Source organism: Octopus sinensis, linkage group LG4 (genome assembly GCF_006345805.1).
Source record: "Octopus sinensis linkage group LG4, ASM634580v1, whole genome shotgun sequence".
NCBI lineage: Eukaryota > Metazoa > Mollusca > Cephalopoda > Octopoda > Octopodidae > Octopus > Octopus sinensis.
In genome coordinates this window covers 133,166,519-133,187,119 of record NC_043000.1, presented here as the reverse complement: position 1 = coordinate 133,187,119, position 20,601 = coordinate 133,166,519, and the positions used below count along the sequence as shown (strand labels likewise).

General features: G+C 36.1%; 1 protein-coding gene across 2 annotated transcripts in view; it reads left to right on the top strand.

Annotated features, from left to right (window-relative positions):
• Nucleotides 1-20,601, top strand: part of LOC115210808 — a 391,785-nt gene that overhangs the window by 18,639 nt on the left and 352,545 nt on the right. The window contains exon 1 of one of the 2 annotated variants that reach the window (XM_036502501.1): nucleotides 4,390-4,757. The exons of the other annotated variant lie outside the window; for it this stretch is intronic. The gene's annotated coding sequence lies outside the window, so the exon portion shown is untranslated. Of the gene's footprint in view, nucleotides 1-4,389; nucleotides 4,758-20,601 lie in introns of those variants that run through there. 2 annotated transcript variants of the gene reach the window in all.

The window sequence follows — 20,601 nt, the reverse complement described above, 5'->3', positions numbered from 1 at the left end:
CTATCCGGTTACTGGACATAGACCCAAAAATAGGGTGTGTAGTAGATGCAAACGCACCCCTTAACATTTTTGTAGGGCAATGAAAGCGATTTGAACATCCTCCTGAAAATCTTCATTGCCAAATCGAACGAGCGAAGAAACATTTTTGGACTGATTTGAAACATTACTTTTCCATTATTAGATTTGATTACGTACAACAACAACAACAACAACAAGAACAACAGTAATTATAATAATAATAATTATACTATTATTATGATCGCACTGCCGCCCTCCTTCAATTGGACAGGGAAGGCAGTTTTCCTTTGCCTGGTGGCATGTAGCGAAAGAGGTTGTTAGGTGGACAAGGCTGAAAGGTATGAGAACAGATACATTCCTCTTTGGTAGAGCTCTCATTGACTTCTTCAAGTTTCACTTGAAAAGGAAATTGAGAATAGAGAGGGAAGTGCTGTCTTCGAGTGAGTTTCTTGAAAGGTGGGTGGAAGTTGCGAAAATGGAAAGAGTGGATGGTACTTCTCAAAGTGTAGACCTGTGAGTCGGAGAGAAGGAATTGGAGAGGGCACTTGCTCCCGGAGTTTCACGGAAACCTCGGACAGTGGGATACCTCGATTATCCTTAGAGGTCTTCCTGTATCAAGAATGCCACATCTCTATCATCCGTCACCTTTTTTTTAAACCTTTGTATGCTATGCATATGTCCCGGATCTTTTCGCTTTGACCGGCAGATTTTTATAATAATTTCTTTGTAACTAAACACTTTTAAACTTCGTATACTGGTAGAATGTGTTTATAAAACATCTTTTTCTCTTGGCTTTCTTGAGAAAATTCTGTAGTTTTGTAAGCTATTTCCTCTTTAATTTCTTATTTTCGAAAAGATCCTATGTCCCTTCTTTTTCACTGTATACTTTCTTTACTTTTTTAAAAATCATTTTATTATATGTAAACCCCGACACTTTGTCTGTCTTTATATTGCCCCCCCCCATCCTTCGCCCTTGTGGCAAATAAATGAAATTATTATTATTATTATTGTGGCTGTGTGGTAAGTAGCTTGCTAACCAACCACATGGTCCCGGGTTCAGTCCCTCTGCGTGGCATCTTGGGCAAGTGTCTTCTGCTATAGTCCCGGGCCGACCAAAGAGTGGATTTGGTAGACGGAAACTGAAAGAAGCCTGTCGTATATATGTATATATATATGTATGTGTGTGTGTGTTTGTGTGTCTGTGTTTGTCCCCCTAGCATTGCTTGACAACTGATGCTGGTGTGTTTACGTCCCCGTTACTTAGCGGTTCGGCAAAAGAGACCGATAAAGTACTGGACTTACAAAGAATAAGTCCCGGGGTCGATTTGCTCGACTAAAGGCGGTGCTCCAGCATGGCCGCAGTCAAATGACTGAAACAAGTAAAAGAGTTTGACTTTTGCTTTGTATTTGTACAAGTTAACTCCAAGTCTCACCCAGAGACCTCAAGAGACAATAAATTCAAGTTGGTGTTATGCCTAAGGTGTCATATATTTGGTTTTGCACATTGTATTGTTCTAGAGAATGTTTAAGAAAGCATAAGAAAATTATAAGTTTGTTTTAAAATTTGAGATTACATAGACAATGTTTTACGTAGGATATGGGTAGTTCCCATGAGCACTATCTTTTGAATTTCTGCCATTTTGGGGTTTCCTGGTATCTGAGCTAGGTAGGAATCAGCCCCTTTTGCTATAATTCCTCGGGCACCTATGACAACAGGTATTGTTTTAGTCTTTTATTATTATTATTATTGAGTGAGCGAGCAGAGCATGCCATCTAAGTGACACTGGGATAAAATATACGAAGCCCAGTATACCCATCATGACTACCCGTCTGATAAGGGTACACCAGGCACATGCATCACAACCATATGTGCGCGACATGGTGATCTCATATCAAGATAAACAGCACATGACCTTGCAGGTGGAACCCAGTTAGAATTTTCTTCAGATCGAGTAACCCATCCCGCTCAAAAGGTCCCTGAATAAGGGTTGTTTAAGGACGTTGAACGAAACACCCATGTTTCCAGAGGTGAATTATTCAAACCTCAAAGAATCCTTCTCAACACATGGCTATGATGCTCCTCCACTACTTCTGCTCGTGATCAGAGATGCACATATCGTCAGCCACTAAGGGACATGCTCAACTGGTTAAGGTCAAACAACTGACAAGCAAATCTGTGGTATTGAGCAGAATATTTGCTGTAGCCCTATTATTATCATCATCATTATTATTATTATTATTATTATTATTATTATTATTATTATTGCACCCGTGTTTATTTTGATATTAAAATTGAAAAGATCGACCTTGTTTGTAAAAAATTTTGGATCTGGGTCTGCACCCTCTAAGCAGATTTCTTTTTCGCACTTAAGCCACTTGCCTAACTAGAAATAGCAACCAAATATTTTAAAATCGTATCCGTACTGTCTTAAAAAGAGGAAGGTTACATTAGATAACATCATCTTAATTATACAAAAGGCGGAGCAGTCATAGCTGGAAGGCTTTTGTCGTAGGTCTGCTTGATCAAGACTGACTTGGATCTAAACAACAGTGTGCTGATCTTCATACTTCCACGTTATGTTAGACAGGACACAGAAGAAAGAAACAATAAACAGCTAAATATTGGGTAGCATGTCGGTGTTGGTATTTAGAATAACATTCACTGAATAGCATTGTTACGTTGTAGCACACTACATCCGAATTGCTAGAAACAGCAACTAATTTCTCCCTCATACCACTGCTGTCTTAAGGTATGGCCACACTGAGAGCAATTGCTCAGGAGGTCACGAGTCTCAGGGCTCAATGTTAATCTATGTATGCAGTGTTTATATATGCAGTACCCCAGTACATCGCTTAAGATATGGCCACACTGAGCAATTGCTCAGGCGGTCACGAGTCTCAGGGCTCAATGTTAATCTATGTATGCTGTGTTTAAAAATGTAGTACCCCAGTACATCGCTTAAGATATGGCCACACTGAGCAATTGCTCAGGAGGTCACGAATCTCAGGGCTCAATGTTAATCTATGTATGCTGTGTTTAAAAATGTAGTACCCCAGTACATCGCTTAAGATATGGCCACACTGAGCAATTGCTCAGGCGGTCACGAGTCTCAGGGCTCAATGTTAATCTATGTATGCTGTGTTTAAAAATGTAGTACCCCAGTACATCGCTTAAGATATGGCCACACTGAGCAATTGCTCAGGAGGTCACGAGTCTCAGGGCTCAATGTTAATCTATGTATGCTGTGTTTATATATGTAGTACCCCAGTACATCGCTTTGCTTGGGGCGGAACACTTAATGCTTTTAAGACTGTTCTACCCCAAACCATACTTTGCTCTGTTGGAGAAAAGGAAATGTCATAATAGTCGAAAATATCCCTTAAAAAGCCAGCATAAAGTCAAGGCCAGAATGCTTTTCATTCTAGGTCTGCTTGATCACAATTGACCCAGGGCAAAACAACAACACGAACGACTCTAACAATAAGCAAAGCTTTACACGCTTCTCGGATAACACCACTTCTACCACCATCACCATCAGCAGCAATAAATGATTGCTGTAACAGATAAAGCTAAAAATAGCGGTGATAGCCCTTAACGTCATTAACGATCGGCTGTAAACATCGATAACATTCAGTTTGCAACATAAACAATGAAAAACCGCAGCAAACAGTGAAATAACGAAATGACCATCGATGATAACAACATCGATATATATACATCTACAAATACCCACCCCCTAATTCTATCAATAACAGTCGCATTTGCCATCACTCTTGCTGTTGCATATCTATCTATCTATCTATCTATCTATCTATCTGTCGATTTATCTATCTATCTATCTATCTATCTATCTATCTATCTATCTATCTATCTATCTATCTATCTATCTATCAAACAGGTTCTCTCTCCCTCTATCTATCTATCTATGAAACAGGTTCTATCTATCTATCTATCTATCTATCTATCTATCTATCTATCTATCTACCTATCTATTTATCTATCTATCTATCTATCCGTCTATCTATCCATCTATCTATTTATCTATCTATCTATCTATCTATCCGTCTATCTATCCATCTATCTATCTATCTATCTATCTATCTATCTATCTGTCTATCTATCTATGAAACAGGTTCTCTCTCCCTCTCTCTCTATCTATGAAACAGGTTCTATCTATCTATCTATCTATCTGTCTGTCTGTCTGTCTATCCATCTATCTGCCTGTGTCTGTCTGTTGTTTATATCTAATTCCATATTTATCTATTTTTGTCTTCCTATCCAGCTAATATTGTTTGTCTGTCTTCGTATTTGTTTATATCACGTTCTGTGAAGTGTCTGGGTGTTTTTTTTTCTCTAGTTGTTAACCACCCACTGTCGATGTAATTCTGAAAATACTTCCCGAGGCCGCATCGACCCTCCTTAATATATCTGAAGAGATACTGTCATCTAAAACTGTCACAGAGTTTTCTCAAGATATGCTTCCAAAATATACAATATAAAATATAAGGACAAGGGAGATATCGACCTTACATTATATTAAATATAACTTAACAGCTGGGTGGATCTGTGTATGCATATATCGTGTAACATACATGACAAGGACTTTGTAAAGTTGTGCGGCGGTTAATTTATTGAATGAGTTAGATATATGTATAAATATTTTATTTGTTTGTCTGCAAAATTTACTACGAAAGCGTATATAGAAGCAAGAAAGGTAAACAGTTGCAGGAAAACCGAGGTAATGTTCTTAGCTTGAAGTGTTTTTCCGTTTAAAGAAAAATAAGATTGCATGCCCTAAAGTTAGTTTAACTAGCTTACAATGTCAACTAAAACAGAAAATTTAAAGAAAGAATGTGTGTGTGTGTGTGTGTGAATCAGGAACAGCTTTTCTTGCAAACAAGTTATATTAAAAACACGACTGTCTTTGTTTGATTTATTTTTTTCTAAAAAACTTTTTCGTGCTTCTTTATTTGGACCTTTATTTTGAAAATGAGAGAGTGAAAGTCTTGAAAGGTCAGACCAATGGATTTTGGAACATTATTGTTCCAAACCTAACTTAGATCACTGATAAGGAGATATGAAAAATATTCCGTAAAAAAGACCAAACATGAACAGAATCGTGTTACACACACACACACACATAATTGTCCGAGCATGGTTCGTATGTTAGAAAAAAGAACACTTATTAGAGAGAAAGTTGATATAATTTTCATGCAAACACACATATTCATACATGTATGCATGTTTGTACATATTGTATATATATATGCATGTATAAATACAAATGAAAAAAATAAAGGCAATGCAAGAAACTTGCGACAAAGATAATTAAATTAGGACTTTTGGGGTCCACACAGCCGGATAGATAGACAGATTGAGAGAGAGAGAAAGAAAGAGGGACAGAAAGAGAAAGAGAGAGAGAGATGTTTATACATGCGGTTTATATGTATGTATATATTTTCAATTTATTGTGTACATGTTTATGTGTATGATATACATTTTATAAATACAGACTCGTATATATATATGAAAATAAATATATGTGCATGTGCGTATTCTGTCCCCATAAAACAGGTTCTTGACATAATACAGCATTCTTCATTCATTTGTTTTTGATAGAAAGCTAAAAAAAATTTCTCAAGTGCCATGACAATTGTTATTTGGAATGTAATCTTGTTTACTAAGAGTGATCTATGTTTGGTTTGGAACAAAAAAAAAAAGAAAAGAAAGCTACAGTTGAATTATACGACAAAGTTTTATAATTTCTTTGTTATAAACATTTAAAAGGGAATGAATTTGAAACACTGAAAATATTTCTATTAATTTATAAGTCTACCTGTGTGTATTTACCTTATTTAAATTCGGTGTGTGTTCTTCTGTAGCTGTTGTGTAATCGTGTATCTATTCTTGAATAAAATGTATGTGCATATTTGTTTATGTGCATGTAAGTTCGAGCATATAATTTGTAAAGCACCGGACTAAATGCTTCAAAGTATTTAACTACGTTTGTATATTTAAAATTCAAATTCCGTCGAGGTCGACTCTTTTACATTTCCAAAATTGTTAGAATAACCAATTGCATTGAAGACGATTCGATCAGCTCTACTCAGCTGCAAAATGCGTGGCCTTGAACTCATGTAAATTATTATTATTATTATATATATATATATATATATATATATATACGCACGCACACATACGAACGTGGATTTCAATATAGTAACAATGTATTGAAAATATTGTATTTCTGTGACGTCTTTCTGTGTTTCACATGACTGTAACAATGTGAATTCCGTAACAAAGAGAAAAAGATTAAAAAATGCCACTTTCTTTGTGTATAATAAATATGTATGTGAGCACCGTAGATTGTTGGTATGTTCGTCGCGATCATTTCATATTTCATTCAGTCGTCCAGTCTGTTTTGCTGTTTAAATGAGTAAGTAGAGTGTGATTTAAGGCAGATCATGCTGCTATTTCTAGCCAGTCGGGCGACTACATAGAGATTCGTTGATGATGTGTGGTGTAGAATAATGGTCTGTGTCTACGACTTGGGTTCAGTCTTCGATTACTCTTCTCGACTGTGCCCTTTCTTTTCTATTAAAAGAAAAATAATACTGCATGTCCTAAAGTTACTTCAGTTAACAAAGTCGAAACTAAAATTTAAAATTTAAAGAAAGAATACAATAAATTCTAGCTTTAAAAAAATATGTGTGTGTATGTATGTTTATATATGATTACCATTGACTGTGTATAATTCCCTTTTCATAGCTCATGCATACTTGTAACAGGTTTGGTAGCATTTCTGCCATGGAGTCTCAGATGACTAACTAACCCCGATTTTGTTTTAAATTTTTTATGACAAATTTAGTGAATAGTTTGGTCAACATATCACTCTAACAGTAGTCCTGCTCTGCCCTTGTGCATTTGTCCAAAATGCATTTTCAGCTCATCAGTAGATGAGCATCACTTAGACAAAAGGAACAGCTGTGTTCCATAAGTGTGGTTATAACTGTACACATATAATCTTCTTATGCTGGTCTCCTGATATGTGGCCTTTCATGGATGACATGTCCATTTTTTGAAAGTGTAATGCAACCAGGTGAGATTATCTCTTGACTCTCTACGATTCAGAACTTTGATATCCTGCAGTTTTCTGATATTACATTTCAATATTTAATGGTAAACCAGGATTTTCTGAAAACTGCTAGTTACAGTATTATAGGCTACCATTTATTTCTTATTTCTTTACTGCCCACAAGGGGCTACACACGGAGGAGACAAACAAGGACAGACAAATGGATTAAGTCAATTATATTGACTCCAGTGCATGACTGGTACTTATTTAATCGACCCCAATTGGATGAAAGGCAAAGTCAACCTTGGCAGAATTTGAACTCAGAATGTAGCGGCAGACGAAATACTGATAAACATTTCGCCTGGCGTGCTAACGTTTCTGCCAGCTCGCCGCCTTTTTATTTCTATTCAGTACAATATGTTCCCTATGTACAGCAAAAATGTTCAACAATTTAAGATATCACTCTAACAGTAGTCCTGCTTTGCCTTTGTAGCATTACAAAATCTCATTCTTGATGCTTACATAGAACTACATTGCCATAAAATAATCACTTTGGAAGCCTGAAATCAAAAGCTTAATGACATGACCAATCCATTACAAACGGTACTTAATGAGGTGAACTTCCATACTGAGACAACCTGCTTTTTCCTGCACTTCTGTGTTCAGGTGTAAAAGGTTTTCAACTGATGTTCAATCTACACCTTAGACACTCCTGGTGAAATCTCCTTTTCTTTTTCACTTGCTAAGTTAGAAGGGAAGAGCAGCGCTCATGAAGCTGGTAAAATTAATACTGTTAATGTTCTGTTTAAACTGTTGCAGGTCAACATTTGCAGGAAAGACATAAGGAGGGAGGAAATTCCAGAAGGATGATGTTCTAGGAACAAAGGATTGGGCATAGAGATTAGGGCAAGAAAAGGGTGTTTGGCTGCATTAAGGTTGACAAAAAGTGGAGAGGTGAGTGGGATGGAGTTGCCTGAGCAGTGGCGCTACAATACTAGTGTACTTTGAGGAGCAGAGGTCATTCATTTCAAAAGTGGTGGAAAAATCAGTTAAAACAGTTCTTTATGAACAGAGGATGGAATGCATCTATTAGTGATGGAGTACTCATCTGTACTCCATCACTGTCACATCACATCTCTCTTTAGCTAATTGCTTTGCAGTCTTAACCTTTCTGATACCAAACTGCCTGAAACTTCCCTTGGTTCTATGATACAAACTTCCTGCTTTAAAGTAAGCTAAATTAAAACCTTCCCACAAAATTTCTTGTTAATTTATGTAACAAACACCAGGTTAATGATGATAAAATTATTTTAATAAATTCTTTGTTATTTTCAAAATCAGTTGAAACCAAGGCAGTGTATTTCAACAGAAATATGGTAACAAAAGGGTTAAACACTCCTATTCTCCTCTGAATCTATACAATCTCTAAATGCTTTTGTATGTGCCTCTTGGCTGCTTTGTATCTTCCATGCACTGCTTCTTTGGTTACCATATTCCTCACTCTCAGCCATTCTCTGAACCTCTTCCTTTTCTCATCTATTCTCTCTCATCATCATCGTTTAACATCTGCTTTCCATGCTAGCATGGGTTGGACGATTTGACTGAGGTCTGGCGAACCAGATGGCTGCACCAGGCTCCAATCTGATCTGGCAGAGTTTCTACAGCTGGATGTGCTTCCTAACGCCAACCACCCCGAAGTGTAGTGGGTGCTTTTACATGCCACTGGGGCCTTTCTCCACTTTCATTATTCAATAACCACATTTTGAATTGTCTTTGTAATTTATCTTCATTTGTGCATCACCAATAGCTTCTAACAAACTACCTTTCAGTGGCTTCCAACCAGTTTCAACCATATCATCCTCAACCATACACAGTTTCTCTCACAGAGCCTCCCTCACAATCAACTCTTTCAATACCCACATCTTCAGCTATGGTTGGTATTTCATTTGTTGAGAGCTTTCTTCCTATTTTTCATTTTCAAGTCACACACATCTAAATGGTGATGTATAACAACTTCCTCCCATGCAAATACCTTTAAATCTCAAGGAAATACAGGCATTTGCATGGGAGATATACTGGCAAATACCTTCATATCTCAAAAGTTACCTCGTCTCGCCTACGTACCAAGTAGTCAGGTAGCCAACAATTGGCATCGACCCACCTGATGTGTATGTAATAAGTTTATGATTAGTTTTTTGTAACCAAGTATTACAGATTTATAAACCAGTTCTGTTGACAAAATCATTTCACCATTTTCAAGAATAGGCTGCATAAATAACCAATGAGCCAAGTTATTTTCATCTGAATACATATCATAAAATCCGCATTATAACACTTTCCAAAATTAGGTTTTAATTCAAGATATATGTTGATATTCTTCCCACAGCTAGTTTAATAGGTAACTACATAGTTTCACTGTTTATATGAATTTTTAATAGTTATCTCCATCTTTAATTGTCTGTTATAGGTCTTTATAAGCCATCTGTCTTAATGACAAAAGAGAAAACCATTTATGTGTTTCTGCTGCATAAGAAACTAGTACTATGACCTGGCGTTGCCGGGTCATAGTGCTAGTGCATGCATATACAGTTGTGTGTGTGCGCACATACACGCGAGTACTGTCCAAATCTCCGACCAATCACATACAGCTAGCTGGCATTCAATTGGCGTATCAAGTTTTGGGCATTTTGATTGGGTTTTGGATAAAAAATTCACAAAAAAGTCACTTCTATTGATTTTTTAATGCCTTTGCTGGGTGACTGGGGAAATGTAAAGATGTGCATGACAACCCTTGGATGGTTTTGAATGACCATAGAAAGTGCGAACCCTCTAACTGAAAAATTGTGGATTTGTATAAAGGATACACACACACACACAGACAGAGGCATTTTGTCGTTTATATATATAGAGATTTCAAGCATTTTGGTAGACATTGCTAACTGGTGTGACTGACATAGGTAACTAATTAAATTAGGAGAAAGCATTTTGGATTTAAGCTTTAGATATACATCACTGTTAATCTCAGCTATGACGCTAGCATTATCTGTTTAATAGCTCCAGGTTTCTTTATATGTATTTTTTGTAATTAAACCAGATTTTAAAATGTAGTGGTGTAGCCTCTTCCATTAACAGGATCATTTCAACAAATTACTCTATACTCCTCAGGTACTTATGCCACACATCAGTGATGGTCTTTTCCTTATATAATTTGATGTCTTATTTTGACAGATTTTGCACAAAATCTTCAAACAGGTTTGTTGGCATATTGGCTTACTGACAATATTGAGTTTTACTGGCCATATATGATCATGTTTGTATGAATGCAATAGTGAAAACCTAGAAATGTTATTGCAGACAGTTTGTATCAGATAAAAAGCTGTGGATTTTTTTAAGGGATAATCAAGGATTATCATAGTGCTTCCCAGTATAGCTGGAGGAAGACAAGGGTGCAGTTTACTCTGGGTAATGCTTTTATGAGGGTGGCGCTTTTGGGTCTGCTATATAATCCTGTATAGACTTGGGGGGCCTGGGTGGGGAGGTACCAAACTGAAGGTCTTCTCTGGGCTGTATATAGACTAGCTAAGCCACTGTGCTGGACCATGCAATGGAAAAGACATTGTCTTACATACATTCTGTCACCACACAATATGAATAGAACACTATTACTCTCCTGGCATGTTGGTCAGCTAGATGCTGTAATGACATTCTCTGATACAGACATGTTACATACTGAGACACACAATATGAAAAGACCACTCTCACTCACATGCCATCTCATAACTGAGAACTGTACAAATGTTCTATTGCACTGATTTATACATACTGGCACAGTAAATTATGATAAAACACAAATTATTTTATATTGTTGGGGGTATTTGTCTCCCCTTCGTAAATATATAAGGATACAGGAAATGTGTCAAGGCTGACAGGAAGCGTTGATGCTTCCTAGGGCTAAACAGCGGTGGTGTAATTCCCTTACTGTCACGTTAAGTTGACAGTATACAACCACTCTATCACCCCACCACCGTACATATCTCTATGAGATATTTAGAAATTTAATATTTCTTATTTTATATTGTTGTTTGAAATATTATTTCATTAATTTTTTTATGAACATTTGTGTTATTATCAACTCCGTCATATTTTTGTGAATGTAAACTTTATGCTATAATTGCTGTTATTTTTATCTTGTGTTGTACTGTCAAGCCTCTTGTTCTGTTTTGATCTCGTGCAATCAACTTAATCTTCTTAATGGAATAAAAAAAAAACAGAATCTATTGATAACATTTGTCATTATCTTCATCACTAATCTTGATATATTTTGTTTTCATCATTTATTTTGTTAAAAATGCTTTCATTTATCTAATTCCACTAGACCAAGATATATAGAGATAACTATGTTACATGTTTTATTGAAATATATTATAGCTGACCCATGTATTTTCACAACAGTGATATTGTTCAATTTGGTAATACATTAAAGTTTACATCTCCTATGTCATTAATAAAGTCATACTCAAAATGAAAACTGATTATGTTTCTTAATTAAAAAAAAAAAAATTTTTTATCAGTTCTGAAAACTCTAATGCATTCTTAATTTGGATGTCATTTTACTATTATAATAAATAAATTCGCCCTTTTATAGCCTAGCCAGGCTCATGGGCCCGATTTCCTGGTTTCTATGGCATATGTGTTCCCCAGCTGGACGAGACGCCAGTCCATCGCAGCATTACTCATTTTTGCCAGCTGAGTGGACTGGAGCAACGTGAAATGAAGTGTTTTGCTCAAGAACACAACGCGTCGCCCAGTCCAGGAATCGAAACCACAATCTTACGATCATGGTGCTGATACCCTAACCACTAAGCCACGTGTCTCCACCATTTTATTATTAATATAATTTTTGCATAAATCGAGTAAATTATTGTGAATTCATTTTTGCAAAAATGGCAGCTCATAAACTTGGTAATGGTCCCTTTAAGCCAAGTAGTTTTGCTGCATTTTGGTTCAATATATTGAAGCAATGGCACTGTTTTCATAGGACTGGTACAGATATGCAATTTTGATTTCATACATATAATCGAAATTGAACCAAATTCGATGACTGGCACCCATGCCAGTGGAGCGCTAACAGCTCCATCCAAGCGGGATCACTGCCAGAGCAGCTGTCCGGCACGTAAAGAGCACCATTTGAGCGTGATCGTTGCCAGTGCTGCTGGACTGACTCCTGTGCAGGTGGCACGTAAAAAACAACATTTTCGAGTGTGGCCGTTGCCAGTACCACCAGACTGGCTCTCGTGCCGGTGGTACTTTAAAAGCACCCACTACAGTCTCGGAGTGGTTGGCGTTAGGAAGGGCATCCAGCTGTAGAAACTCTGCCAGATCAAGATTGGAGCTTGGTGCAGCCATCTGGTTCATCAGTCCTCAGTCAAATCGTCCAACCCATGCTAGCATGGAAAGCAGACGTTAAACGATGATGAATCACATCATATTTCTTTCCATTTATATTATGCTTACAAAATTTGTAATGGGCCAAATGAGTATTTCTTTCAAATTTCCCTAATCAATTTTCATAAAAAGAAAGTTTTGTCTCAGAGGTTCCAAAAATTAGTAGCTTAACCATTTAGCATTTAAACTGGCCTTATCTGATCCCAATATTTTCCCTGTTTTTTTAAATTTTTTTTATGAGAATCTCTAAACAATTCACCAAATCCACTGCCATAACTTCAATGGTATGTTATGATCCAGTAGGTAGAATTATCTTGATATATGTTATTAAATAAATGAGAAAAGAGAATATTAAGAATACGCTCTACTTGTTGGAAGTACGTTGTACAATTCCAGCCTGTTTGGAAGCTGCTGCTTTTTCTTTTGTCATTTCCTGTTAATTGAGATTAATATAGGAAAATATAATAATTGATAATTAATGATGTATCCCTTGTTATAAAGTTACTGAAACTTAAGATATATATTGAAAATTGAAGTGTACTGAATAAACATATTGGAATATTAATTATATATTACATACAGTTAATGTATTACATTTTTATAATTTGGATGTCATTTTACTATTATAATAAATAAATGCGCCCTTTTAAAGCCTAGCCAGGCTCATGGGCCCGATTTCCTGGTTTCTATGGCATATATGTTCCCCAGCTGGATGGGACGCCAGTCCATTGCAGCATTACTCATTTTTGCCAGCTGAGTGGACTGGAGCAACGTGAAATGAAGTGTTTTGCTCAAGAACACAACGCGTTGCCTGGTCCAGGAATTGAAATCACAATCTTACGATCATGGTGCTGACACCATGTGAACTTTTAAGCTAGCTCCTACTGAGGGCTAATTGGGCCTGCAGCCCCAAACTTAAGGGAGCTAAATAGCATAACTATAATTCGTCTATAATGACTATATGCCCCGGTGGTGTTTGATCAGAGGTTAAGGATGGATGAGAAGAGAATTAATTCTGTAATGCAGTCATTCTCTTGTTCTAGTCCCAAGTTGAATTCCAACTGTTAGCAAATTTGCCCCAAAGTTCCTATCTCGACGTAAAATTAATGAAGCAAATGTCATTTATATCTCCCCCTTGATCTCTGACATCATCTGACAAACACCACCAAATTGGTAAATCAGCCATGCTTTACCTGTTAGAAGTAGCAACCCAAATGCTTTTAAATCAGATCCCAATGCTGGATGTTCAAGAACCAAATGAAGGGCAAATTTTCAATCCCAGGATCATTCTGGTTCCAAAGAGGTATATTTCTATGTATACTTCTTCTTCGCCAAACAGCCAGGCCTGCTTATATGTTCATCTGAAATCATCATTGATTACGTTTACTCTTTTACTTGTTTCAGTCATTTGACTGTGGCCATGCTGGAGCATCGCCTTTAGTCGAGCAAATCGACCCCGGGATTATTCTTTGTAAGCCCAGTACTTATTCTATCGGTCTCTTTTGCCGAACCGCTAAGTGACAGGGACGTAAACACACCAGCATCGGTTGTCAAGCAATGCTAGGAGGACAAACACAGACACACAAACACACACACACACACATACATATATATATACATATATACGACAGGCTTCTTTCAGTTTCCGTCTACCAAATCCACTCACAAGGCATTGGTCGGCCCAGGGCTATAGCAGAAGACACTTGCCCAAGATGCCATGCAGTGGGACTGAACCCGGAACCATGTGGTTGATTAGCAAGCTATTTACCACACAGCCACTCCTGCGCCTACTAAAGAATTATTAAAAAGAATATGATGTTTATTACATCATATTCCTTTGATGGAAAAGAAAAAAATAGACATCTATGTAATTCCCGATTTAAAGACATATTTATTTTTTGTTGACATGAAATCATTTGTTATATTTGAGTTTTCAAAGACACAGAGTTTATGCTTAGTTTTAACCAAAATTTAATAATCAATACTTCTAGCATGGTTACCTTGTAATTAAAAACAAAATAAAATATTTTTAATGAAACAGTTTCTCAGTAATTTTTTTTCAATAATGCAGGTTCTAACTCGTACCATTCTTTCTGTACTGCAGCATATAATGATTTCCTGCATTTAAAAGTTCCTGAATTTTGTTTTGATTTAATGATCTGCCATAAATTATCAATATGGTTCAGGTCAGGAGACTGTCCAACCAAAATAAAATCTCATGATTTTGGAGAAATATTGTGATTAATTTAAGAGAGAACGATCAGTAGCTTTATCATCTGAGTTGTACTGCCTGTCTGGGTTGACTTAGCTTTTATAAAGCTAATTCAAAAGAGAGAGGCTTTTGTAAGCTTTTCTCCTATTATCTTGTAGTAACTATGGCGTAATATTATGTGTATGTACTTTAAAAAGTGCTCGGGGGCACTTTGAATCATAGCAAGGGGTTGTTGAAAAAGTGTTTGAAATAAAAGAGGGTTGATGGTTAACATAGGTTTGATAGGCTCTCAGATGTTAAGGTGTGATATGAGGAAAGTTGGTTGCTATTTTTAGCAGATTTAACCACCAGGCTATTCCCCTTCCCCCTGGCTGCTATCACTTTTTCTTAATTTTGATACTTTACAGATAGTATTAATAGCATGTCCAACTTAATACTCTTTTTCAGCTTTTTTTTTTGTTATTCTTGTAGCCATGACCTTTATCATGATATGAAAGAATCCTTCCTTTCTTGGAAGGCGGAAAATATTTATTTCCTTTGTGGAGAGCTAACAAACCTAAAATAGATAGAGACCTTCTACTGTTTATTCAGAACAAAAAACAAATTAACAAATGTTAATGAAAAGGGAAGAGGTCTTACAAGAACTATAACAAAGGAACAAGATTCAGGTTATGGAAATAAAGGAATGAAATACGAAACAATAAATTTATCAAATAAAAAAGAAAAAATAGAGAACCTCAATACAGTATTAATTAAAAAAGTAACAAAACACTTTGGTTTCCTCTGCAACTATTGTATATATTTTTTATTGAATTTTGTAGGTGTTTGATTTAAAAAAACAAAAAACAAAGCAAGACGAAGTTTACATGTACACATAGATATAATACAGAGATATAGTTAATCATGTTGCATATGGGTTTGGGGTTTAAATTTGAATTTAGCAAAGAGAGTCTTACCAGCTCTGGTGTAGATTGAGTACCGTAAATCCCCGAGTATAATCCGCATTTTTTTCCCAAAATTTAACGGTCAAAATCCCTGGTGCGTATTATACACGAGGTTAAAAATGAAAATTATTTTCTAAGCAATGTTCGAGTCTCTATTTGCTGTCCGGCAATGTTTATTTAGACGCATTTTGTGATGTTGGGCACGAAAATACCTTAAGCTAAGCCTGAAATCAATGAAATCATAAAAGAATCATCCTTAATTTCTGCAAAGAAAATACACAAAAAAGCTACTCATTTGCATTATGTTATATATACAATAATAATAAAGTACGTTACTGTATACATTTTTTACAAACCAAGGACGTTATGTAGACCTCCATGATTTAAGTTAGAAAAGGGGTGCGTATTATACACAAGGTTTAGGTTTTTCAGAGGTACAGCCCCCTAAAAATCCCCTGTGTATTAGTTAGTTAGTTAGTTAGTTAATTTGGCTCAAAAGCAAATAGCAAGGCCATGTAGGGGGACATGGAGTTAAGTACAGTATTATACTCAAGGGCAGACTATACTTGAGGATTTACGGTATGCTTACCTGTTAATTTGGTCACTAAATTTCAGTTACTAAAGAAATTAATTCCTCATGAAGAAGAATCAAGAAAAAGAAAGAAAACATGCTTGGGTTTTCTTTGGGGCTTTTTGCATGTTTTATTATACATATTTTTTCTTTTGCAAATTCAAAAAGATTTATCTTCTCCTGACAGCATCCTCTTGTGTAGCTGCATAATTGTAGAGATAAAATCATCATCGTCGTCATCATCATCATCATCATTGTTTTTAAGCCTTCTTTCCATGCTTGTATGTGTTTGATGATTGTTACAGTTCAAGACATCTCTTATTGGGAGCTGTTGCTTCCATAGACTGATGTTCACATGTGTCATTTGGCTTGGTTTCAACAACTGGATACCCTACTTATCACATACCACTTTACAAAGTGTACTGAGTGTGTCTTTCATGGAACCAATGCAAGGCACCATTCGAGCATGATCGTTACCAGCATCGCCTTACTGGCACCTGTGCCGGTGGCATGTGTAAAAAGATTCGAGCGAGGTCGTTGCCAGTACCGCCTAACTGGTCCCCATGCCGGTGGCATGTAAAAGCACCCACTACACTCTTGGAGTGGTTGACCTTAGGAAGAGCATCCAGCAGTAGAAACTCTGCCAGATCAAGATTGAAGCCTGGTGCAGCCATCTGGTTCGCCAGCCCTCAGTCAAATCGTCCAACCCATGCTAGCATGGAAAGCAGACGTTAAACGAAGATGATGATATATATATATATATGTATGTGTATATGTTTGTGTGTCACTGTTTGTGCCTCCACCATTGCTTGGCAACCAATGTTGGAGTGTTTACATGATCATCCTGTCTGTTATTCCAGACACTACAGTGTTATCTAAGATAACATTATACTATGATTCTTTCCTTTCCATATAATGTGGAAGGGTGTAATTTAAGGGAGATTTTGTTATTTCTACCAAGTTAAGCAACTCAGTAGAAACTCCATTAGGCTGAATCACCACTTGTTATATTCCAGCTCATATGTAAATAAAAAAATAAATGCACCCTTTTAAAGCCTAGCCAGGCTCATGGGTCTGGTTTCCTGGTTTCTATGGCGTATGTGTTCCCCAGCTGGACAGGACACCAATCCATCGCAGCGTTACTCATTTTTGCCAGCTGAGTGGACTGGAGCAACATGAAATGAAGTGTGTTGCTCAAGAACACAACTTGTCGCCCGGTCCAGGAATCGAAACCACAATCTTGTGATCATGGTGCTGACACCCTAACCACTAAGCCATGCACATCCACTCATATGTAAATACCACATCTTAATGATAGAAAATTTTTAACAATTGAAAATATGTTTTCATGAGTAAAATTTCTTTTAACATTTCTTAGAATTGTTCCAACTTGTGTCCAAGGAAAAAAATTCAATAATTAATTTTAAAAATGTTATTAAAAAGTTAATCTTAGATTCATTAGTAATTATTGTTTGCCCTTTCAACCTTGTAAATAAGCTGTGTCAGTTGTGAGTTTTGTTTATGTTTTAATAAGCTGCCTTCTACTTCTAAAATCAACAGTTTTGGAAGGAGAGATGAGTGAATTCTAATGAATTGTTTAGCATTTAAACCAGCCATATCTAACCCAAAATATTCTACCTGTTTTACATGCAAACTGACTAGATCCAGCCTCTCACACCTATCCTACAATCTCATTCTAAAAATAAACCATCACATCATTGAAATCTTGAAACTACATGATAATGCAAGATTAATTCAAAACAATATGAATAAAAAGAGATTACATTTGACAGTAACCTGAATCCTAAAGAATTAAGTAACAACCAAAGCTGTCAGCTCAATCCTCATTCCAATCTGCTGGAAAGGCTTCCGTGAGTCTAATTTCATAGTGAGACAAAACACACAGGAATATGAATCCATTTTCAAAATCTGTAACCAAATTTGCATTTGTGTCTCTGAAAATAATAATCTTCCATGCTGGGTTCCACCTATTTGGTTACACCCAAACACCATTTCAACTTCCTCAAACTCTCTGTTGGGTCATGCAGAGTTATTAAGTTTCATTGAATCTCTCAATTATCAAAAATTTTGATAATTTAAAAATCCTTAAGCTGTAATATAATCAGTTGTTGGAATGTTGTAATTGAGTGCTGTTAGCATTTCTTCAAAGTTATGTTGGAATGCCTAGAAATTTTGCAGAAATTCATTTCAAACCTTTTACTCAAAATTTTAGATACAATCTAATTTAAAAGTATATTTTTACTTCTATTTCAAACATCTTTTATCTTTTACTTGTTTCAGTCATTAGATTGTGGCTGTGTTGGGGCTCCACTTTGAAGAATTTTTAGTTGACCAAGTGAACCCCTGTACTTTTTTTTAAGCCGGATTCTATCAGTTTCCTTTGCTGAACTGCTAAGTTACAGGGATGTAAAGACACTAACACTGGTTGTCAAGCAGTAGTGGAGGGACAAACACAGAGGCACATACATTGACTTATATGTATGTGATCTCTTGAGCACCACCAGCAAAAATATTTTTTCCTCTGTCTTCCCTTCTTGGGATCTTTCCTTCTCCTTGTTTCCGATGAAGAGCTCCGCTCGAAACGTTAAATCCCCTCCTTTCCTTCTTTCCTGAGCGTCAATAATACTTTAATTGTTCCACGTCCTCGTGTTGCTGTTTTTTTCTCTTTTTTTCTGTGTTTTCTTGTTTGGATTAACTATGTGTATATATATATATGTATATATATATATATATATATATATATTGACTGGCCCTCATGCTGGTGGCATGTAAAAGCACCCACTACACTCTCGGAGTTGTTGGCGTTAGGAAGGGCATCCAGCTGTAGAAACTCTGCCAGATCAGATTGGATCCTGGTGCAGCCATCTGGCTCAACAGTCTCCAATCAAACCGTCCAACCCATGCCAGCATGGAAAGCAGACACGTTAAACAATGATAATGGTGATGATGATATATATATATATATATATATATATATATATATATATATATATATATATATATATATACATACACACACACACAGAGGTGAGCATGTAAGTGCAAATCAATGTGGGAAAAATAGTACTTGAATACTGAAGGTAGAACAATATGCTATTATTAAAACTGCAAAATTATTACTCAGAGTTTCACATTCCCATTCATTGGACAGTTGTGATGAAAACAGGAATATGAATCTATGTTCAAAATCCGTAACCAAATCTGCATTTGTGTTATCACAACTGCCAGACAAATGGGAATGTGAAAATCTGAGTAACTGTTTTGTGATAATTTTGCAGCTTTAATAAAAGTGTATATATGATGGGCTTTCAGTTTCAGTCTACCAAATCCACTCACAAGGCTTCAGTTGGCTCAAGAGTATAGTATAAGACACTTGCCCAAGATGTCACGCACTGGGAATGAACTCAGAACCATATGCAGTTTGGAAGCAAACTTCTTATCACATAGTCTAATATATATATATATATATATATATACCAGAGTAAACACATAAATGTGAAACAAGGTGGAAAAAAGAGTACTCAAATACGAGTGGTAGAGTAATATGCTTTATTGAAAGCAGCAGAAAATTCAACAAAACCTGTTACTCTGAGTTTCACGTTCCCGTTCGTCAGACAGTAGCAAAAACTGTCCGACGAACGTGAAACTCAGAGTAACAGGTTTTGTTGAATTTTCTGCTGCTTTAAATAAAGACAATGACCTCGAACCCACAAGAGTAAACAAGAGAGACAGGCAGAAACAAGGAAAATGCCACTTATATTTGAACATTATACAAATATTCTTTTAAAAAAAACTTTTCTTTTAATTTTTCTAAATTTAATTATTAAATTGTTACAGTTGAAAAAGTCTCAATGACTGAAACCGGTACTGAAATGTTCTTTATAAAATTATTTTAGCATTTTCTATCCTGACTTGTTTTTTCATATATATTATATATATATATATATATATATATATATATATATATGTATGTATGTGTGTGTGTGTGTGTGTGTGTGTGTGTGTGTGTGTGTGTGTGATTTCACATCTTGCGATATCTCTGGCTTGACTGGTTTGGTAAGTTAATGGTCTTTTAGGACAAGTAAAACACCAGTACTAAAAGTGAATAATGTGATCAATAATAAAAGTGATGTCATACTTTTGGAATTTCTGTTAATTGTCCATCCTAAAGGCAAATGGGCTGATTCTTTAAACAGAACAGCTATAAGATGAATAAGTTGTTAAGTAATAAAGTATGTACAAAGCCACAATAAATAAAAGCCTTTCCTTCCTATATCTTTTGGGTGGGGTTAGTTTGTATCCTATCTGCAGAGT